Raw genomic sequence first — 24,285 nt, 5'->3', positions numbered from 1 at the left:
CGAGCTTTCCTGGCGATGTCTGTGTTTCTTTTGGTCAGATGTTCACTGATGAATACGTTTGTTCCTTTGAGTTTCCGTCCGTTTTAACAATGCCATTTTATGTTTTCTGTTGACAAACTGTTGTATGGCTGGGGGGCCTGGCTGCCTTTTTGTTTCTGTCTTTTGTTTTTCCTTCCAGGTGGCTTGCATTTGGGACTGAGTGGCTGTGTTGCTGAGGTTATCAGGACCTCACCCTGATCACCTGCGGCTCGTCAGGACTCACAGCTGTGGTGCATCTATATGGATTGGAACATGGTGGCATTTAAGACTGGAGTATACAGTGTGTATTTGCCAGAGACTCGACCTTGTGACCAGACGGGTGAGATCGTCGTCTCGGGAGCCATCTCATCATCAGTGGATGCAGAGAACGTCCAGGGTTTGATGCACGGTCTGTGAAAGAGGAGGGGGTGAGGTCTCACGCTCGTCAGCACACTTCCTGAGGTACGTTAGATTTTGTGACTAACGTTTATACAGTCAGTAAATGTGGTGTCCCTCACACCTTATTATATTGAGCTGTACGTTAGTCATGTATCGGCTTCCACTGCAGTGGAGTTTTGTGAACTGGATGTTCCATGCCTGCAGGTTGGGAAGCTGATTAGTAATTAAGCCAGGAAGTGTTTGCTGTTTATGTACACCTTTGAGTGGTCTCTCTGTGTGTAGAGTGTGGACTCACATAATGGTTCCTTCTTTCACAGACTCGGTTTGTTGCGGCCACCTGGGGGGTGTCGGCGGGGTCCTTGGGTCCGAACGGCTTCTGGCTCCGGACCGTTAGCGCTGCTGGGAGCACACCGTATCACCACCACGCCAGACCGCACACTCTTTTGTTGTTTTTGTATCACATCACTGTTATGTATTAAATTCAGTTAGCCTTTGTACCGTGCTCTGCTTATTTCATACTGGGTCCTTCAAACGCTGGTCGGTTCTCCGAGCTGCGTCCGACACATAAGAGTAGTCTCTGGCCAAACATCACGGACCCAGCAGTAGCAGAGACGGTAACGCGCCGGGAAGGCGGCAGCAGACGTTCAGTAGTTATCCGGATCAGTTGCGGGTGCTCTCCGCCCGGATGGTGCGTGTTTGAGACCCATTGCTGAATACTGATTTGTGCTCTCTTGCAGCCGTGTTCCTGTGTTGCACCTTATCCGTGGGTCGTGGTGGAGTGTGACTGGCGACGGCTTCGCGTCACGCTCCGACCGGATAAGAGGTTTAAACGGGAGCTGCAAGAGTGTGTCTGTAATGGGTGCACTGCGCACGGCGGAGCTCTGTGGCACGGGTCGCTGAGCTTCCTGTGTTACAGTTGTAGCCCCGTTTCCCCGGATAAAGATAACTACTGCGTCTGTTGTATCAGCTCCGGCGTTATTTAGTTGAGCACATTTTGGTTGTGTGTTGCACACAGCTGCGCACGGAGATGCAGCTCGTTTGTTTTCTGTCACCAAAGGGGGTTTTTTTCATTTTTAGCACTTTGGCTCCCTCTTTTGGTGACTTAGTCACATTACCGTTAAGCTCAAGTTAGAACAGGTGTGTTTGATTTGTTTGAGCTTAACGGTATACGTCACTGATTTGTTTTGTGTTAGTTCATTTCGTGTGGGTGTTTTTTTGAGTTGGTTTTTGTGTGGGATTTATTTTTTTTTTTCCACTGTTTGTGTCTGGGGTTGTGACCCTGCAGCCTGTCTAAGAAAAAAAAAAAAAAAAAAGAACCCAAACAATTGTATGTTGGTCTGTTAGTCTTTCTTTTTATTTCTTTTTGTTTCACCTCCCCAGGGTTTGATGGGACAGTCCCCTGGGGGGTGATGGGGTGGTACTTGGGTTTTTTTTTTCTTTTTTTTTGTTTGTTTTTGTTATGCCCTCTCTTCTCCTCTGACTCCAGCCGGGTGAGCCGTAGTGTCGGCGTTGCTGGAGGGGTGCAGTTTGGTTGTGCTGGGCATTTTCCAGGTAGCCTCTGCACCCGGGAGGGGGGGGGGGGTTTGGGGTATTTTCTTTTTCTTCCCTCTCTTCTCCTCTGGCTCCAGCCGGGTGAGCCGTAGTGTCGGCGTTGCTGGATTGGTGCAGTTTGGTTATACTGGGCGTTTCCCGGGTAACCTCTGCACCTGGGGGGGGGTGTTTTTTGATTCCCTGTTCCACCTCCGGCTTCAGCACGCCTTTGGCCGTCTGCTATCGGCGTGGCTGAGGTTTGGGGCAGTGGGATATACCCGCAGCTAGTGGCTGGTGTAGAAGTCAGAGGAGTGGCGCCGTTTTGTGCCGTTTGCCATAACCGCTGTTCCACTCCTCCCGGTTGGCTTCTGGGGTATAGTCACGGTTGGTGACACTGGACGTGCTTCCAGTTTCCACTGCGCCAAGGGGGTGGGGTTGGGGTTGTTTTGTTTGTATGTTTTTTTTTTCTCTCTTCTTGTTTCTCCCCCCAGTTTCCGCCCTCAGGGTTTGACTGTGGTGTCCTCTGGGGGGGGGGAAAGGGCTGTGGGTCCATCTAGCCATAGACGGCCGGGGCTGGGTCCGTTGGTCATGAGGGGAGGCGTCTCCTGGGGTTGACGAGTGGTCCTCTGGGAGGCGCTGGGAGTCCCCGTGGGTGACGTTGGATCCCAGAGGGACCTCGGCTGTGGTTATTACTCCTGGAGCTGGCGGGAAGTCCTCTGGGGGGTGTTGGTCTCTACATGTCGTTTGGGGGGGGGGGTGTTTTAGCGCTTTTATTTGTAAGCTTAAGTTTGGGGTTTTTCTTTTCTCCTCATCCCGGGGTTTGATAGGACGGTCCCCTGGGGAGGGGGGGGGTGGTTTGGTTGTTTGTGTTTGTCCTTTTTGTTTTATGACTAATGACCGCACATGGTTGGATAAAGGCTGACCGCACAGGTTTAAGAACTCCTGGCCACACCTGTGCTAAGTGACTGACTGAAACAAAGGCAAGGATGCAGCCAGAGGAGAGGACATCAACCATTCTGTTGGAAGACGAATGCAGATGCGGTTTCCAGCCATGGTCCCTGGAGGGGGGTGTTTCTCCTGGGCCAGGTTTGTGTGGTCGCCGGGAGGCTTCCCGTGAGGGTGGGGTACTGTTGTATGGCTGGGGGGCCTGGCTGCCTTTTTGTTTCTGTCTTTTGTTTTTCCTTCCAGGTGGCTTGCATTTGGGACTGAGTGGCTGTGTTGCTGAGGTTATCAGGACCTCACCCTGATCACCTGCGGCTCGTCAGGACTCACAGCTGTGGTGCATCTATATGGATTGGAACATGGTGGCATTTAAGACTGGAGTATACAGTGTGTATTTGCCAGAGACTCGACCTTGTGACCAGACGGGTGAGATCGTCGTCTCGGGAGCCATCTCATCATCAGTGGATGCAGAGAACGTCCAGGGTTTGATGCACGGTCTGTGAAAGAGGAGGGGGTGAGGTCTCACACTCGTCAGCACACTTCCTGAGGTACATCAGATTTTGTGACTAACGTTTATACAGTCAGTAAATGTGGTGTCCCTCACACCTTATTATATTGAGCTGTACGTTAGTCATGTATCGGCTTCCACTGCAGTGGAGTTTTGTGAACTGGATGTTCCATGCCTGCAGGTTGGGAAGCTGATTAGTAATTAAGCCAGGAAGTGTTTGCTGTTTATGTACACCTTTGAGTGGTCTCTCTGTGTGTAGAGTGTGGACTCACATAATGGTTCCTTCTTTCACAGACTCGGTTTGTTGCGGCCACCTGGGGGGTGTCGGCGGGGTCCTTGGGTCCGAACGGCTTCTGGCTCCGGACCGTTAGCGCTGCTGGGAGCACACCGTATCACCACCACGCCAGACCGCACACTCTTTTGTTGTTTTTGTATCACATCACTGTTATGTATTAAATTCAGTTAGCCTTTGTACCGTGCTCTGCTTATTTCATACTGGGTCCTTCAAACGCTGGTCGGTTCTCCGAGCTGCGTCCGACACATAACACAAACCTCATTATAACTGCTCGCTTGTCTCCATCCTCTCTCCTGGGCAGGGGGTGGCACGCTTCAATGTTATTACAGTCCATTTGAACACCTTTAGATTGCAGGAAGTCAGCCACCTGTTGGTCCACTGAGCTGGCCTCCTGCTCGCTGGCCTCCCCTCCACTGTCTTCTGACACCGCCCGTGTGTAGGATCGAGGTTTAATATGAATTCCTGTAATAATAACGTCGTTCATCCTTGTGTACTGTTCCAACTCCACTACACGGTTCTCCAGGTGCACCAGACACCGGTCTTTCTCAGCATTCTGGATCCGGAGAGCCTTCACTTCTTCCACCAGCTCCATAATGGATTTCTGCTGCATTTTAACAACAGAGATTTCCTCAGACAAAAAGTCCAGGGACTTCTTGATATCATCTCCCTCCTCCTCCGTCAGTGCCTTCTTCGGACCCATGGTCAGATAAATCTGCGCTGGCACCTTGGTAAAGCCGTGCCGGTGGAACTGCGGTGGCGCCTCGGGCTTCAGGTGGAGCCGCGCCGGTGGATGTTAACGAGGCTGTTTGTTTTTAAAATGTAAGGAATAGAAAGTACAGATACTTGTGTGAAAATGTAATGAGTAGAAGTCAGAAGTAGGCAGAAAATAAGTAATGGAGTAAAGTATAGATACCTAAAAAGTCTACTTAAGTACAGTAATGAAGTATTTGTACTACGTTACTTGACACCTCTGCTGCATAGACAGCACCAAGGTGTAGAATTGAGTCCCAGCTACATTGATGAGTCAGTGATTGTATTGATGCCAGATCAGTATCTGAGGTAGCAGATTTTTCATGGATGTAAATGAAATCCCAGACATATTCAGTGACTTGGAAATGCCCATGCATCAAGCAACTGACTTGTCTAACGAAAACTTGCTGGAACACCAACGATTTGTATTAAATGTTTTTATTGAACTAAATCAGCTGATCAAATAAACACTTAACTTTACCCGTATGTTGGACAAATTATCAATACATAAAACAGATACACAGTACATCAGTTATAGGTTCTCACCAAACATGTAAATATATACACAGTGTTAATGTCTTGTTACTCAGTGCAATGAGCAAACTGTGCGGCAGTTGTGTTTTGTATGGCAGTGATGATCGGGAAGTGAAAGAAAAAGCCTTGAAGACATCTTTTCCATCTTTGCCTTCGACTGAGGCCACAATACTGGAATAGTCACAAGCAATGTGAGTGAATCCTCTGGACATTGTTTGCAAGCCGCCTAGTAAGTGGTATCGGGTCTCCTGAGTCAAACCATGTATTTTGAATTAAAGCTGAAAGAAAGAAAGAAAGAAAGAAAGAGAGAAAGAAAGAAAGATATTACAGATTTTGCCTTCCACAACAAAATTGCATATGTTACTATTATCATTCTCTGAATTTATGAAAATGTTTTTTACAGTTTTTTACCTTTTGACTTTTAAAATCCACCTTTGCTGCCAAATCTGAAACATCCATCTCCATTTATTCAATAATCATATTTAAAAAGAAAGGAGTTAAAGAAGTGAACGAGATAATCTATAAACTAAGATGCATATGTGTGTGTGTGTGTGTGTGTGTATGTGCCTCACATATCTCCTGACTGTCAGATTGGCCTGATCTCTTGGATATGGCCTTGTGCATGGCACGATAATGTGCATCCTTTATTATGAAAATTTGGGGATTTTCAAAACCTTTATTTTGAAGTCATCATCATTATTGGCACAAGGCTGAATGTTCTCAGCTTAGACAAAGATCATCGACAAAGATGAGTCACTCACTGTCTTAAACAGATGCCAATTTCTAATGTGTTCACGGGGGAAAGACGGAAGAAATAAATTTAAAAAATCAATACGTCTGACAAATATGCGAGCCACAGACACAGATGCTTCTTGCTTTCATATCACAAGGTGGAACGTTCTCACGCACCAGCTTAGACAAAGATCATCGACAAAGATGAGTCACTTTCTGCCTTAAACAGATGCCTATTTCTAATGCATTCATGGAGGAGAGACGGAATAAATAAATTAAAGAAATAAATAATATACTAACACTCTGAGAAATTATGCAAGCCACAGACACACAGACAGACACACAGGTGCTTCTTGCTTTATTAACACAATGTGTAACATTCTCATTCTTGTCAGCTTCGACAAAGATCGTCGACAAAGCTCCCACTTTTCTGTGTTACATCACCTTTCCTTCTAACAACACTGTGTTTGGGAACTGAGGGCACTAATAGTGAGTGTCATGATTGGGTATAAAAGGAGCATCCCCAAAAGGCTCAGCTGTTCACAAGCAAAGATGGGGCGAGGATCACCACTTTGTGAACAACTGCATGAAAAAAATAGTCCAACAGTTTAAGAACAATGTTTTGCAACGTTCAGTTGCAAGGAATTTAGGGATTCCATCATCTACAGTCAATAATATAATCAGAAGATTCAGAGAATGTGGAGAACTTTCTATACGTAAGCGGCAAGGCTGAAAGCTAACATTGAATGCCCATGACCTTCAATCCCTCAGGCGGCACTGCATTAAAAACCAACATCATTGTGTAAAGGATCTTATCGTGTTGGCTCAGGAACACTTCATAAAACCATTGTCAGTTAACACAGTTCGTCGCTACACCTACAAGTGCAAGTTAAAACTCTACCATGCAAAGCAAAAGCCATACATCAACATCATCCAGAAACACCGCTGCCTTCTCTGGGCCCGAGCTCATTTGAAACGGACAGAAGCAAAGCGGAAAAGTGTGCTGTGGTCTAATGAGTCCACATTTCAAATTGTTTTTGGAAATCATGGATGTCGTGTTCTCCAAACAAAAGAGGACAATTGAAGTCGTACATCAAGCAAGAATGGGAAAGAATTCCACCTACAAAGCTTCAACAATTAGTGTCCTCAGTTCCCAAATGCTTATTGAGTGTTGTTAGAAGGAAAGGTGATTTAACACAGTGGTAAACATACCACTGTCCCAGCTTTTTTGAAATGTGTTGCAGGCATCCATTTCAAAATGAGCAAATATTTGTACAAAAACAATACAGTATCAGTTTGATACTGATTAAATATCTTGTCTTTGTGGTCTATTCAATTGAATAGCAAATCATTGTATTCTGTTTTTAATTTACATTTTACACAATGTCCCAACTTCATTGGAATTGGAGCTATATAAGACAAAAGACAATTCTTTTTGGGGGTATTTTAAATGCTGCTAAATGATTCTCCACTGCATAGTCCTACAACAGTTTGGTCTGATTGTTAAATGTTTCGGTGAAAAATAAATAAATTTTTAAAAAGTTGCACTCACAACAGTGATCACACTTGACTGTTGTTTGTTAGGCCAATCTATCTTTCTATTAAGAAGAGCTGGCTACACTTGAGCTAATTAAAAAAACAAAAATTAAATATTCAAACTTGTTTTGTGGAGATTGTCTGTCATTCTTGTTCTTTTCCATCATCCACTGAAAAGACAGACTTTAGCACACACCACAAAGGCTTTGCACAAGCTGTTGATTGCAACTGAACATTTCCACTGTGCTTCAGTTGTTTTCTCTTACTGCCATCTAGTGGCTATTCAGAGAAGCTATGGGATGCCAAACTGTAGCAGGATGGTTTAGACACAAACAGTGCAGTACTTGCATGGTAAATCTATGTGTCATCGACAGTTCACAAAAACTGAAGGAAATAAGCGAGGAAAGTTGCAGCTCTTTCTCTGACACTTCCTGGATTAACCTTTTCTTTCCTCAGCTTGGATGTTCTTTCTCTTTTATCGTGTAGGAATGCTTCTTTTTCTTCACCAGTTTTTGAATGATATGACTTTTTCATTCATCCCCTTTGCTTTGCCAGTTCTTCCTTTTTTGGCTGATAACATTTTCCTCCATTTATCATTCTGCAAACTTTTGTTTGATTTTGTTATTTATGTATGTTTACTTGTCATTTTGAAAGTCCGGAATGAAGCAAAGTTTTTTTTTTTTTTTTTTAAAGAACATGTAAAATGTAATGCACTGGTTAGGAAATACAAACAAATGGAGGGAGCTTTCAGAATTAGGAGATAAATAATCTTGATTATTTTTGGATGCAATATGTAAAAACTATACTATTTTTTATGGGAACATGCTTTAAAGGAAATCATAATTCTTATGCAATAATATGAATTCATTCTTCGCTGCATCAAAGCCACAACCACTCAATCACTGATCATGTCTTTTGTCTGCATCAACAAACAGCCTATAAAATTAAAATGGAATGGAATCATTAAAAAAAAGATAGGGAAGAGTGTAGTGTGGTTTTGTAAGTGGAGAGTATAGTGTATTAATTGACGCAATACAATAAATTGTATTACGTGCAACTTTAAATACTGCATAATTTGAAAATGGTGAGTGAGTGGATTCTTAGTAGTATATATACCATGCCATTGGACTATGTTTTCAGCAACTTTTACTTAGTTTTGTTTGTTTATTGGTGAAGTGAATTACCATGCCATTGATCTAAGGTTTGTTTTTTTTTTTTTTTTAAAGGTCTATGTTGTGGTCAACCTTTGCCCTTGCCCTGTCTTTCCTCTTGTGTGTTGTTTGTTTGTTTTCCCTCCAAGCGCTACAAAGCTGAGGTGCACTTGAAATTCATCAACTCCTTGCACCTGTGATTCATGAGCTCCCGATCATGAGCAGACTACTTAAACTTTGAGCCAAGATTCTGCTCAGATGCTACCTTGATTCATCGTTGTTATATCAGGCTTCCATGACGCTGCTTCCATGCGCTCTGACTTCTGACAGCTTTCCCAGAGACACCCTGAGTGAGACTTTTGAGCTTTGCACAGTTCCTCTCAAAAGTAGCCTGGCCTCTCTATTTTCCACAATAGAGTACTTTGAGCTTTGGTGTTTCCAGCCGCCTTCCTGCGCAGCTTCCATGCTGCAGTGTCTCCTGGCTTCCATGCCACAACCTGCACTACGTCACTTTGGACTTGCAGCTGTGCTCCTGCTCCTCAGCACTCAGTCTCAGAGCGTGTTGCTCTGCACCGTTCAGCTCAGTTCCTGCCGTCTCTGAGTTTGTGAGATTCCGCCTCTCATTCTGCTCCTGTCAGTGACTGTGCATTACCAAGAACTGTATGCAGAGAACTGTTATGCAGAACTACTAAGAACTTCCAAGTCATTTGTGAAGCCAAGTCAAGCTTAATTGAAATGCGTCATAAGATGTGCTGCTGCTGACCTCTGACCTCTGCCAACAATTCCTGAACTGTGAACATTCCTGCTTTAAGCCTTCCTTTGAACATTCTGTTCTTAACGGCTTCCAGTGTTACAAGTGCAATCACTCACCTTTGTTCTCCTCATCTCTGTGCGTTCCGGCTCTGTGCGTTCCACCTGGCTCCGGTTCTTGTCCCATCTCTCCTGGCTTTCAACCCACTCTCTTTCCACTGGTACAAGCAAGCCCTGTCTCAGCTCTGCAGGCACCATCTCCAGCTTCAGCACATTTAATCATTTGTTATTCATTATTGTAAATAAATCTCTGTTCGTTCACACCTGTTCTCGTCATTGCTCCCAGCATTTGAGTCCATCGCCTGAATTTTTATTTATTTATTTCAAATAGACACAATGTGAAATAGACATGAACCCTAAAGCACCAATGCAATTACAGGAAAGTATTCACAGCGCTTTAATTTTTCCACATTTTGTTATGTTACAGCCTTATTTCCAAATTGAGTAAATTCATTTGTTTCCCTCAAAATGCTACTCAACATCCCATAATCACAACATAAAAAAAGTTTTTTCGTATTATCATTTTTTGCAAATCTATCACAAATAAAAAAATTTATAAAAATCAAATGTACTTAAGTATTCACACCCTTTGCTCAATGCTTTGTTGTTGCACCTTTGGCAGCAATTACACCCTCAGGAAAATTCATTTTTCCCTCAAATTTCTACTCACAACACCCCATAATGACAAAAAACAAGAAGTTATGTGTGCATAAGTATTCACACCCTTGATTCAATACTTTGTTGATGCACATTTGGCAGCAATTGAAGCCTCTAGTCTTCTTGAATATGATGCCACAAGCTTGATGCACCTATATCTGGGCAGTTTTGTCCATTCCTCTTTGCAGCACCTCTCAAGCTCCATCAAATTGGATGGGGAGTGTTGGTGAACAGTCATTTTCAGATCTCTCCAGAGATGTTCAATCGGATACAGGTCTGGGCTCTGGATGGGCCACTCAAGGACATTCACAGAGTTGTCCTGAAGCCACTGCTGTGATATCAAATCAAATCAAATCAATTTTATTTATATAGCGCCAAATCACAACAAACAGTTGCCCCAAGGTGCTTTATATTGTAAGGCAAAAGCCATATAATAATTACAGAAAAACCCCAACAGTCAAAACGACCCCCTGTGAGCAAGCACTTGGCGACAGTGGGAAGGAAAAACTCCCTTTTAACAGGAAGAAACCTCCAGCAGAACCAGGCTCAGGGAGGGGCAGTCTTCTGCTGGGACTGGTTGGGGCTGAGGGAGAGAACCAGGAAAAAGACATGCTGTGGAGGGGAGCAGAGATCAATCACTAATGATTAAATGCAGAGTGGTGCATACAGAGCAAAAAGAGAAAGAAACACTCAGTGCATCATGGGAACCCCCCAGCAGTCTAAGTCTATAGCAGCATAACTAAGGGATGGTTCAGGGTCACCTGATGCAGCCCTAACTATAAGCTTTAGCAAAAAGGAAAGTTTTAAGCCTAATCTTAAAAGTAGAGAGGGTGTCTGTCTCCCTGATCTGAATTGGGAGCTGGTTCCACAGGAGAGGAGCCTGAAAGCTGAAGGCTCTGCCTCCCATTCTACTCTTACAAACCCTAGGAACTACAAGTAAGCCTGCAGTCTGAGAGCGAAGCACTCTATTGGGGTGATATGGTACTATGAGGTCCCTAAGATAAGATGGGACCTGATTATTCAAAACCTTATAAGTAAGAAGAAGAATTTTAAATTCTATTCTAGAATTAACAGGAAGCCAATGAAGAGAGGCCAATATGGGTGAGATATGCTCTCTCCTTCTAGTCCCTGTCAGTATTCTAGCTGCAGCATTTTGAATTAACTGAAGGCTTTTCAGGGAACTTTTAGGACAACCTGATAATAATGAATTACAATAGTCCAGCCTAGAGGAAATAAATGCATGAATTAGTTTTTCAGCATCACTCTGAGACAAGACCTTTCTAATTTTAGAGATATTGCGCAAATGCAAAAAAGCAGTCCTACATATTTGTTTAATATGCGCATTGAATGACATATCCTGATCAAAAATGACTCCAAGATTTCTCACAGTATTACTAGAGGTCAGGGTAATGCCATCCAGAGTAAGGATCTGGTTAGACACCATGTTTCTAAGATTTGTGGGGCCAAGTACAATAACTTCAGTTTTATCTGAGTTTAAAAGCAGGAAATTAGAGGTCATCCATGTCTTTATGTCTGTAAGACAATCCTGCAGTTTAGCTAATTGGTGTGTGTCCTCTGGCTTCATGGATAGATAAAGCTGGGTATCATCTGCATAACAATGAAAATTTAAGCAATGCTGTCTAATAATACTGCCTAAGGGAAACATGTATAAAGTGAATAAAATTGGTCCTAGCACAGAACCTTGTGGAACTCCATAATTAACCTTAGTCTGTGAAGAACATTCCCCATTTACATGAACAAATTGTAATCTATTAGATAAATATGATTCAAACCACCGCAGCCCAGTGCCTTTAATACCTATAGCATGCTCTAATCTCTGTAATAAAATTTTATGGTCAACAGTATCAAAAGCAGCACTGAGGTCTAACAGAACTAGCACAGAGATGAGTCCACTGTCTGAGGCCATAAGAAGATCATTTGTAACCTTCACTAATGCTGTTTCTGTACTATGATGAATTCTAAAACCTGACTGAAACTCTTCAAATAGACCATTCCTCTGCAGATGATCAGTTAGCTGTTTTACAGCTACCCTTTCAAGAATTTTTGAGAGAAAAGGAAGGTTGGAGATTGGCCTATAATTAGCTAAGATAGCTGGGTCAAGTGAATGCTTTTTAAGTAATGGTTTAATTGCTGCCACCTTAAAAGCCTGTGGTACATAGCCAACTAATAAAGATAGATTGATCATATTTAAGATCGAAGCATTAATTAATGGTAGGGCTTCCTTGAGCAGCCTGGTAGGAATGGGGTCTAATAGACATGTTGATGGTTTGGAGGAAGTAAGTAATGAAAATAACTCAGACAGAACAATCGGAGAGAAAGAGTCTAACCAAATACCCCCTGTGTGCTTGCTCACAGGGGGTCGTTTTGACCGTTGGGGTTTTACATAATTATTGTATGGCCTTGCCTTACAATATAAGGCGCCTTGGGGCAACTGTTTGTTGTGATTTGGCGCTATATAAAAAAAAATTGATTGATTGATTGAAATACCGGCATCACTGAAAGCAGCCAAAGATAACGATATGTCTTTGGGATGGTTATGAGTCATTTTTTCTCTAATAGTTAAAATTTTATTAGCAACGAAAGTCATGAAGTCATTACTATTTAAAGTTAAAGGAATACTCGGCTCAATAGAGCTCTGACTCTTTGTCAGCCTGGCTACAGTGCTGAAAAGAAACCTGGGGTTGTTCTTATTTTCTTCAATTAGTGATGAGTAGTAAGATGTCCTAGCTTTACGGAGGGCTTTTTTATAGAGCAACAGACTCTTTTTCCAGGCTAAGTGAAGATCTTCTAAATTAGTGAGACGCCATTTCCTCTCCAACTTACGGGTTATCTGCTTTAAGCTGCGAGTTTGTGAGTTATACCACGGAGTCAGGCACTTCTGATTTAAGGCTCTCTTTTTCAGAGGAGCTACAGCATCCAAAGTTGTCTTCAATGAGGATGTAAAACTATTGACGAGATACTCTATCTCACTCACAGAGTTTAGGTAGCTACTCTGCACTGTGTTGGTATATGGCATTAGAGAACATAAAGAAGGAATCATATCCTTAAACCTAGTTACAGCGCTTTCTGAAAGACTTCTAGTGTAATGAAACTTATTCCCCACTGCTGGGTAGTCCATCAGAGTAAATGTAAATAGTAAGTAAAGTAAGTCCCTTCGGCTGCTCCCTTGTTTGCACTTGGGGTCGCCACAGCAAATCCAAGGTGGATCTGCATGTTGAATTGGCACAAGTTTTACGCCAGATGCCTTTCCTGACGCAACTCCACATTACATGGAGAAATGTGGCAGGGGTGGGATTTGAACCCGGAACCTTCTGAACTGAAACCAAGCGCATTAACCACTTGGCCAAATGATCAGACAGAAGGGAGTTTTCAGGGAATACTGTTAAGTCTTCAGTTTCCATACCATAAGTCAGAACAAGATCTAAGGTATGATTAAAGTGGTGGGTGGCCTCATTTACATTTTGAGCAAAGCCAATTGAGTCTAATAATAGATTAAATGCAGTGTTGAGGCTGTCATTCTCAGCATCTGTGTGGATGTTAAAATCGCCCACTATAATTATCTTATCTGAGCTAAGCACTAAGTCAGACAAAAGGTCTGAAAATTCACAGAGAAACTCACAGTAATGACCAGGTGGACGATAGATAATAACAAATAAAACTGTTTTTTGGGACTTCCAATTTGGATGGACAAGACTAAGAGTCAAGCTTTCAAATGAATTAAAGCTCTGTCTGGGTTTTTGATTAATTAATAAGCTGGAATGGAAGATTGCTGCTAATCCTCTGCCTCGGCCCGTGCTACGAGCGTTCTGGCAGTTAGTGTGAGTCGGGGGTGTTGACTCATTTAAACTAACATATTCATCCTGCTGTAACCAGGTTTCTGTAAGGCAGAATAAATTAGTATGTTGATCAATTATTATATCATTTACTAACAGGGACTTAGAAGAGAGAGACCTAATGTTTAATAGACCACATTTAACTGTTTTAGTCTGTGGTGCAGTTGAAGGTGCTATATTATTTTTTATTTTTGAATTTTTATGTTTAAATAGATTTTTACTGGTTGTTGGTGGTCTGGGAGCAGGCACCGTCTCTACGGGGATAGGGTAATGAGGGGATGGCAGGGGGAGAGAAGCTGCAGAGAGGTGTGTAAGACTACAACTCTGCTTCCTGGTCCCAACCCTGGATAGTCACGGCTTGGAGGATTTAAGAAAATTGGCCAGATTTCTAGAAATGAGAGTTGCTCCATCCAAAGTGGGATGGATGCCGTCTCTTCTAACAAGACCAGGTTTTCCCCAGAAGCTTTGCCAATTATCTATGAAGCCCACCTCATTTTTTGGACACCACTCAGACAGCCAGCAATTCAAGGAGAACATGCGGCTAAACATGTCACTCCTGGTCCGATTGGGGAGGGGCCCAGAGAAAACTACAGAGTCCGACATTGTTTTTGCAAAGTTACACACCGATTCAATGTTAATTTTAGTGACCTCCGATTGGCGTAACCGGGTGTCATTACTGCAGACGTGAATTACAATCTTACCAAATTTACGCTTAGCCTTAGCCAGCAGTTTCAAATTTCCTTCAATGTCGCCTGCTCTGGCCCCCGGAAGACATTTGACTATGGTTGCTGGTGTCGCTAACTTCACATTTCTCAAAACAGAGTCGCCAATAACCAGAGTTTGATCCTCGGCGGGTGTGTTGCCGAGTGGAGAAAAATGGTTAGAAATGTGAACGGGTTGGCGTTGTACACGGGGCTTCTGTTTAGGGCTACGCTTCTTCCTCACAGTCACCCAGTCAGCCTGCTTTCCCAGCTGCTCGGGATCTGCTGGAAGGGAACTAACGGCGGCTAAGCTACCTTGGTCCGCACCGACTACAGGGGCCTGGCTACCTGTAGAATTTTCCACGGTGCGGAGCCGAGTCTCCAATTCGCCCAGCCTGGCCTCCAAAGCTACGAATAAGCTACACTTATTACAAGTACAATTACTGCTAAAGGAGGCCGAGGAATAACTAAACATTTCACACCCAGAGCAGAAAAGTGCGGGAGAGACAGGAGAAGCCGCCATGCTAAACCGGCTAAGAGCTAGTAGCTGCGCTAAGCTAGCGGATTCCTAAAACCACACAAAGTGAATAATGTGTAAATAATTTAGAGGTGATTCAGCAGAGGGAGTGCTTTAGTTAAGGCACGTGAAGATTACACTGTGAAACAAATCGTTATCTAGTTAACTAGATCAATCTAACTACGCAGATTAAACAGCTAACAGATACAGAAAAACACCGCTGTGCTCCGGAACAGGAAGTGATACAATACCGCAGTGAGAGCCAACCACCAGTAGAGGCAAGCAAGAGTCACCCAGAGAGGAATCTTGATATCTTGGCTGTGTGCTTAGCATCATTGTCCTGCTGACAAATGAACCATGGTCACAGTATGAGGTCAAGAGTGATCTGGAGCAGGTTTTCATCCAGGATGTCTCTGTCCATTGCTGCATTCATCTTCCCCTTAATACTGACTAGTCTCCCAGTTCCTGCTGCTTCATCACTAATAAGAAACAACTGTCTATTAATCTATAGCACAATGCTACTGAGACTCAACAGTATGTGGAGGATGTTATTTCTACTACTGCTAATAATAATAATAATAATAATAATAATAGCACATTTGTGCCTTTCAAGACACTCAAGGTCAACTTACAGACATTACAAAAACACAAAATATCAAGACATAGATAGAAACCATATAATAAAAGCTCAAGCAAAAAACTAATGCAAAATCAGCAACAATGATCACACTGAATAGGCAAGATTAAAAAAGTAAGTCTTGAGGTGAGATAGCATGAATACTGTATGTGAGATGGGAGAGGATTCCACGGATGAGGGGCTGAACACCTAAAAGCTCTGGACACCCTGACTGAAAGACAGGCAAGAAGTAAAGTGAGGAGCATGGAGGAGGAAGTCCAAAGAGTACAAGAGGGACTGTAGGGATGAACAAGGGCAGAAAGGTATAAAAGTGTGAGGTCAAGGAGAGAACTGAAGGTAAGGAGGAGGATCTTATAATCAATATAGTGCTTGACAGGAAACCAGTGGAAGGGTTCTGGTTATGATGCGAGTAGCAGACTTCTGTACCAATTGAAGTTAATAGAGGCATTTGAATGGTCAACAAGAGAGGAGAGTGTTACAATGGCCATTGCATGATGTGACCAGGGTATTGATAAGGATGGTAGATCCAGTCAATTTAAGTTTACAGCCCAGGACATCTGAGAGCACTGAGCTGCAGACAAGAATCATGTGGAGACTGAATGCCATCAACCCCCAGAACTAGTATTGACACAGTCCAATCAGATGAGATGCTTGCAGAGTTTAACACAGGTCTGTTAATGATCTTAACTACCAAACATCACAGAGACAAATGAGATCTTATATGAACCTGCAAAACTAAACCTGGAAATACTTGTGTACAAGCCCTAGAGCATGCACAGGCTACAGACAACACCTCCTGTGGAGACGGCTGGAAGCAAAGATAAAGGATGCCTAAAAAAATAGCAAACTCATAGAGGTGAGAAAGAAGAGATCTGGGCTACAAAGTACAGCTGGTTGTCCATACGTGAGGCCCTTGACACTCCTAACCAAAGACTCTCATTGATACACCAGGGAAGCAGTATCCAAGATGGTTTCTTCTCCAGACAACTATCCAGAGGGTGTTCACAGCTGCCTGAATCCACTCAGTGACATTATTGTAAAGCTATACATGGGTACAGGTTCAGGAGTGGGGTAATCACCAGTCACCTCCTCCACATGGATGACACCAAACTGTACACCAAGCATGAACAAGACGTTGATATCCACTTCACCGGGACATTCACCGAAAACAATGGAATGATTTTGTGACTGGACAAGTGTGGCTGAATGGTGGCAAGTGTGTGTGTGCGTGTGTGTGTGTGTGTGTGTGTGTGTGTGGGGGGGTTATCAAAACCAAGGGAGATCCAGTAACAGAAGGCAGAAGTGTAGATATACAGAAAGTTACAACTACCTTGGTATGCCAGGTCAATGACAGTAGGAATGAGGAAGTAAGGAGGACAGCTACAGCTAGATGCCTCCGGTGACTAAGGAAAGTGATAATGAGCCAGATCAGTGATAGAAATAAGATCCAAGCCAACATGTACAGTCATGTCCATAAGTAATTGGATCGTGACACAATATCCATCAACATCTAGTCCCGACTTATCATCAGATATCCTGCTGGAATAATAAGATAGCTCTATAATTAGATCTCAGGCCAAGTTACATCTGGGAGCATGCACGGGTACTGCATGCCACGTCCACCACACTACGGAAATGTTTTGGTTTCTGGATGGCAACCACTCAGGGAGACAAATAGCCCATCTTCATTTAAGGAAGTAAGCATCAGTCTGCCACAGCCAAGTGAAACATGGGTGTACCCATTGTCTCTCTTCAGCTGCTAGGGACCTCAACTTTGGACTATCTCTCTCTCTCTCACTCACACTCACACACACACACACACCTACACCCCAGAAGGTTCCTGGTTCAAAGCCATTCCTACTGATTCTAGATGTAATGTGGAGTTGCGTCAAGAACGGCATCCAGAACTCAAACCAGATCATGTTGGATCTGTTGTGGCAAGAAAGTTTAAGTCAAAATAAATTCAAAGTATGTAACCTGAAATGTTAATAACGTAGTTTATTTTATTTTAAAAGCAGAAAAGGTTTAGGGCTCAGTAAATCAAATAAATACATTTTCAATTTAAGGGATTATCACAAGTGTGTTTATTTATGTAAGTCTTCAATACTTTGTGCATTTGATTGAAAATGATTTGACCTTTCGACACTTTTTATTTTTACAGTCTTTGCAGAATGATTTTTTTTTTATTAATATTACTGTGACTAAGATTTATGCACACGGCACTACATATCACTTCATTGACTGTCGGGACTAACAGGAGCAGTGACACTTTCAGTCCCATCCTGTAGATGTCAGCAGTGTAAAGGGATGCTCCTTAGGGCTGTTGTGATCATTCCCTCCCCATCGGCCTCATGGTGTAATAGCTAAGCCTGTCTCAGACAGCCATTAATTAATAACTTGAAAAAGTCCTCTCTCTACCTCATCCTCAGGTCTCGCTTGGCACGGCTGACCTCACTTGAACTTTTGACCGGCCTGTAATTTGCTGTGTAAGCTATCCAATTTACAACACCTTCACAAGGGCGCATGCTAACGATTATTCATCACCGCAGTGCAGGATTCAGACAGAGCGTGTGCCCGCGTGTGCAGCGCTGCAGATGGTTAGATAGAAAAAAGATAATTAGTGTTCACACCGATATCAAAAGAACATGTGCACGTTATATGTGTCAGTGTTAAAAACATCATCAAAACAAGAATATTCTTATACAAGCAGGTCAAAATGGTTCGTGGTAGGGCTGGTGTTCGCCACAGCTCTTGAGGCACCGATGTGACTGATCATGTTTCAAATCTGATGTCATTTCAGTGAATTGTAAAATATCTGAACTCTTGCCCTGCAGCCCATTTTGAGTTGGGAAAAAAAAGAAAGAAAAATGGTGCATCTGTCTAAAACCGATCTGATGGTTTTGGGGGTTTTGAGCAATTCCATCAGAAAGCACGGCAGAATTAACCTGCACTATGGACAGTGAGCATTCGTCAGCAAACTGCAGCGAGATGCGATTCGACGGCACCCAATGTTCCCCCTAATGGGAAACAATTACACACTCACTGACTTCTTCAGTGACTTCTGATGAGAGTCGTTCACCGAGGAAATGCCCACATAATCATGAGTGTGTAATGTGCGCGATCACTGCTTATTGCTCACTGACTCCAGCTCATATCACAGCAAGAGTTGAATCTTCAGCCACCATATGAGTTTGATGAAAAATATGAGGTGAAAGAGTTTTAATTACACTGCAACCACAGACAGATAAATTAGTCCTGTGATATCATTTCAAAGAACATGGCAACCTGACTTGACCATCATCCCCATCCCATAGTCTACATCCAAGACTCCCTATGGTCTACACCGTAGAGTGATGAGGTGATGATCTTAAAGAGGTGGGCTTGTGAATGTGGGTCATCAATGTAATGTGTTTGGAGCATCTGCATCTGTTGGAATACAGTAAGGGCCATATGTATCTTGGCAGTGACGCTGCTGTTCACCACTACAATAGAGCAAAGAAACAGTCAAGATGTGCTTTTTGTGCAGACTTTTAGCTTTAATTCAAGAGGTTTAACAAAAATATTACGTTAACCACACAGAAAACACCAATTTTACACACAATCCCTCCATTTTCATGAAACATAAGTTGCTGAACAAACTAACTATAAGCATTATTGTTCATACAAGCTTGTTTTCTTTGGACAATTTGGGGGATAGATGCATTAACATTTCCATCTTACTCAGTATATGACTTGGACTTCATTTACATCAATCAAAACTCTCCAACCTCATTGAGAGATCAGGAAAATCAACACAATCACTGATTCACTAAGGCAATCAGTTTTCTACGGACTCAAATCCACATTTTGTTGCTATCTGATGAAGTCCCCTCCCATTATGAACAATGATTTATAAATGGTTGATTAGGCAGAAGTAGTGGCCAAGTGGTTAGTACACTTGGTTTCAGTGTTTTGGTTTGTTTAAAAGGCCATATCAGATGGCCACCACACTGGATTGGTTCTGCTTGAGGTTTTCTTTTAAAATAAAAAAACACAAAAGGGGTTTTTCCTGAACACTGTTACCACCAACCCAGTCTCACGGCAGTCCGTGGAACTGGGTTAAGAAAAGTACATTGATTTATGGGTTTGTGATGGGGGTATGAATATGGGCTGTTTTTCGTAATGGGGACACAAATTAATTTTGTGACAGGTGCACAAAATGTGGGGTGAAGGGGGGGTTCTGGGGCATCATGGTTAACATCTGGGGAATGTATACACTTACACTATGGTTTTAGTTAGAGTTAGGAGAAGGGGAAGATTATGAATAGCAAAATAAACAAACCATGTCACGAAAAGCGCTCAGTGAGACCAGGCTGTTACCACAATTTCTCATGGGAAGGGTACAGTCTAGGCAGTACTTGTCTATTATGCCCTGGTGCTTTACAAATAAATTACCGGTAAATAGAATGGAGTCACTAAGAAATACAAACAGTATGGTACTGTGTGGTAAGTCTTTCTCGAGCAGGCAGCTCTCAAAAATTGAGTGACTGGGCAAGAAAGAAATTTGTGAGGAAAGCCACCAGGACACCCATGACAAATGAAGGAGCTATGGATTTCTGTGGCTGTGATTGCAATAACTCTGCACAATGCCACTCACTCAATAGTTAAGTGACACAAAGAAGGATGTTATAAAAAAAGACATGAAATTTCAGCCTCAGTTGCTCAAAAACACCTTGGCGGCCAAACCCAAGACTTGATCTGAGTTCTTGTGTGAAAATCATTCTCTCTGAATAGGCACCTCCCTATAGCTTACATGTCAAACTCAGAAGTGACAGGAGTAATGGTGCAGCCCAGTCTCACATTTTAGTTTTTAGTTTGTTGTGCTACCATGACAAAATGACAAAATTAATTACATGGTCAGCCTTCGATCACTAATTTTGACCCTGACTGAATCATAAACATACCCCTGTGTCACCCACAATTTTGTGATTTCAAGACGTAATAGATTAAAATCACTTTTCATGATGCCATCACAAACTTGGTGTGAGATCAGGCTGAATGGTAAGGAAAGGGTTCCTTGCCCAACGCTTCAAAATGCGTGAGCGAGAGTAGCAATGCATCCACCACAGCTCCCTGAGGTGAAGCATTTGACTACTTCATGCAGCACAGCATCCTCCTACTACCGCCCAGTCTCCTATATCTCCTACCAAGCACAGACAGCACCCCCATCTACACCCACCCCAATCACCACTTCTCCACTGCACATGGACATTGTGGAAACCTGCACCTTGGACCCCAACTGTGACCATGTGGAGCCAGAAAAACTGTCAAAATGGCTAAAAATATAAAATACAGCACAAATCAGATGTTTGTCTTCTATATAGACTTGTAGACATTTGTTTGGTATTTTTCCATTAATGTTTACCTTTATTTGATTTGTATTTGTTGTATTTTTTTTTCATTTCCATTTGGTTTTGTCGTGGTTTAATCCTTGTGTACACAAGCAGAATTCACAAATGTCGTGGACTTGCCTACACTCTAAAAAAATTAACCATTGTGATGTAACAATTTGCACAGATTTTTTTTAAAGTTATTTCAACTTAAATAGAGAAGTCTTGTGGCATTAACTCAGTTGAAAGCTGAAATAACTAAGTTGAAATGCTCTGTTCAGTCCATAGTAGATTTGCATTGCATCAGTGTAGTGCCCTCCCACACCTCATTTAAAGACCATGGGTGCACCGATGAACGCGTCTAATTATTAATTTTTTTTTTTTAATCCAATGTGACAACTGGTCACGAAAATGCTAACTTGTTGCGTGGAAAGCTGCAACAACAATTGTGCTGCATTGTGTGCAAATGTGTTTTATATCTGGCCTACAATATTCCCAACATGCACTGTTTTAAAACAGCTCTTCAAGAGATTACATTTTGTACACTTCTTTATCTCAGCCTGCATTGGCATAATCCTTACAAATGATTTCAAATCAGTCAGAGGAAATGCTCAATCACCGTTCATGAAGATTTCATGGCAGAAAGAACACAACAAGCTTCATGCCTTTTAATCCTGAAGATAATGATGGCTGATAACAGATAATATCACAAAATCTAGTCTATAAAAGCACAAAGATGGATATCTTTGTGCTGTAATCTTCACCTTACATTTGTTAAGTTACACAAATAAACATACTGTGAATGACAGTTTCCAGTAAAGTTATATCCTGAAAGAATTTTGTCTGGTGTATTGTCAACTTGTACATGTTATTTCAGTTTCCTTACAAATATTACCTTACTAAGCATGTATGTATCCTAATAGTTATTCCAACATGACTGATGCAAATAGCAAGCAACAGTGTCACTTTTGCTGAAGGTTTAGGTCCAGAAAAATGTACAGAGCAGTTGTCAGGAGAATTTTGTAAACTTGTCTTAATGTCACACACTGTAAAACTCAGTAAGTTAGTTGAACTCAAATCATTTGAGGAAACCGATTGCCTTAAACCATTTGAGTTTGCCAACTTAAATAAAATAATTTTCAAAAATGTAATTGTTAAAGTTTTAGTAACGTAACAATTTGTAGTTAAACTTATGCAAATCTAATTTATGTTTTTCAATAAAAAAGTGACAAATACATTTCTGCCTAAAAAAAATTGCGTTACATTTTGGATTACATTTCTTGACGCATTCTTTCGTTTACTTGTTGACTCTGCGTTGTGTTGTTATGACTCTGCCCATTCGCTCCCTTGGTGTTGTGAAAGTGTAGGAACACGGACCCACAACAGGGGGCGCAAATGAACGGACAATGGAGGAAGTCAAATAACAACACTTTACTGTTGTGAAGAAGCACAACCAATACGGCGAATTACAATTGTAGACAAGTAGTCAATGTACAAAAAATGTGTCACGTGGGCAAGCTCGAAGATAAGAGACGTCCGTCCAAAGCAGAACCGGAACCACACGATTTCCTCCGCCACCGAACCCCGGGAATACTGGAGCCGCCAAGTCCCGAACACCCAGGTGGCCACTGCCTCTGCTTGTCGGATCTGGTACTGCTGGCGAGGAACAAAAACAGTTAGATAGGGGTGTGTGTGCACCAGCAACACGTATGGTGGGAAAACCACCTCCACCTCTCGTCGGAAAAAGAAACAGAATATCTGCTGTCCAACACACACAAGCAACAGATATTACTATCAGGAAGTCAACACAGTCAGCTGAGATCATTACCTTCTTGGTAGAGTGATATCTCGGCAAAGAGGTGGAGATGTCGTCCTGCTGATATACCACTGAAGATCAGATGAGTGGTGACAGCTGTCGTAGGTGATAAGTGACAGCTGTCACCCCGGCTGCTCCTGTGAGGCGGCAGCACCCTCTGGTGCCTGGAGCCCGCACTCCAGGCAGGGTGCCCTCTGGTGGTGGTGGGCCAGCAGTACCTCCTCTTCAGCGGCCCACACAACAGGACCCCCCCCTCAACGGGCGCCTCCTGGCGCCCGACCAGGCTTGTCCGGGTGGCGGCGGTAGAAATCGGCCAGGAGGGCCGGGTCCAGGATGAAGCTCCTCTTCACCCAGGAGCATTCTTCAGGTCCGTACCCCTCCCAGTCCACCAAATACTGGAAGCCCCGGCCCATCCTACGGACATCCAAGAGCCGGCGCACAGTCCAAGCCGGCTCGCCATCGATGATCCGGGCAGGAGGCGGTGCCGGACCCGGAGTACAGAGGGGTGAGGTGTGATGCGGCTTTATCCGGGACACATGGAAAACAGGATGGATCCGCAGTGAGGCCGGAAGCTGAAGCCTCACTGCGGCTTGACTGATGACCTTGAGGATTTTGAAGGGACCGATGTAACGATCCTGCAGTTTAGGGGAGTCCACTTGGAGGGGAATGTCCTTTGTTGACAACCACACCTCCTGCCCTGGCCGATACGCAGGGGCCGGGGTCCGCCGACGGTCTGCATGGGCTTTTGCCCTCATCCGGGCCTTTAGCAAAGCAGAACGGGCGGCGCGCCACACCCGACGGCATTTCCGCAGGTGGGCCTGGACACACCGACCTCTCCCTCAACCACCGGAAACAACGGGGGCTGGTACCCCAGACACAACTCAAAAGGGGAGAGGCCGGTGGCTGAAGACACCTGGCTGTTATGGGCATACTCGATCCAGGCCAAATGGGTACTCCAGGCTGCCGGGTGCGCGGCTGTCACGCAGCATAGGGCCTGTTCCACCTCCTGATTGGCCCGTTCTGCTTGCCCGTTGGTCTGAGGATGATAGCCGGACGAGAGACTCACCGTGGCCCCCAGTTCCCGGCAGAAGCTCCTCCAGACTTGCGAGGAGAACTGGGGACCGCGATCGGAGATGATGTCTGTTGGAATCCCAAGCAGCCGGACGACGTGGTGGACCAGGAGGTCCGCTGTCTCCTGGGCAGTCGGGAGCTTCGGGAGGGCCACGAAGTGGGCCGCCTTGGAGAATCGGTCCACTATCGTGAGGATGGTGGTGTTGCCCTGGGACGGTGGGAGGCCCGTGACAAAATCCAGGCCGATGTGGGACCAGGGGCGATGAGGCACAGGCAGTGGCTGGAGCAGTCCCGATGTCCTGCGGTGGTCAGCCTTGCCCCTGGCGCAGGTGGTGCAGGCCTGGATATAATCCCGGACGTCGGCCTCCAGGGACGCCCACCAGAAGCGCTGCCGGACAACTGCCACGGTCCTACGCACCCCTGGATGACTGGAGAACTTGGAGCCGTGACAGAAGTCC

General features: G+C 43.7%; 1 long non-coding RNA gene across 1 annotated transcript; it reads left to right on the top strand.

Annotated features, from left to right (window-relative positions):
• The first annotated feature begins 4,914 nt into the window (after positions 1-4,914).
• Positions 4,915-23,952, top strand: LOC117524967. Its single transcript, XR_004564922.1, has 3 exons — positions 4,915-5,228; positions 8,976-8,979; positions 23,940-23,952. It is a non-coding gene; the product is annotated as an uncharacterized LOC117524967 (long non-coding RNA).
• The last annotated feature ends 333 nt before the right edge of the window (positions 23,953-24,285 follow it).

The sequence above is a fragment of the Thalassophryne amazonica genome, chromosome 14 (genome assembly GCF_902500255.1).
Source record: "Thalassophryne amazonica chromosome 14, fThaAma1.1, whole genome shotgun sequence".
Lineage (NCBI taxonomy): Eukaryota > Metazoa > Chordata > Actinopteri > Batrachoidiformes > Batrachoididae > Thalassophryne > Thalassophryne amazonica.
The sequence above is the reverse complement of the archived record's forward strand: the minus strand, read 5'-3'. Positions and strand labels throughout refer to the sequence as shown.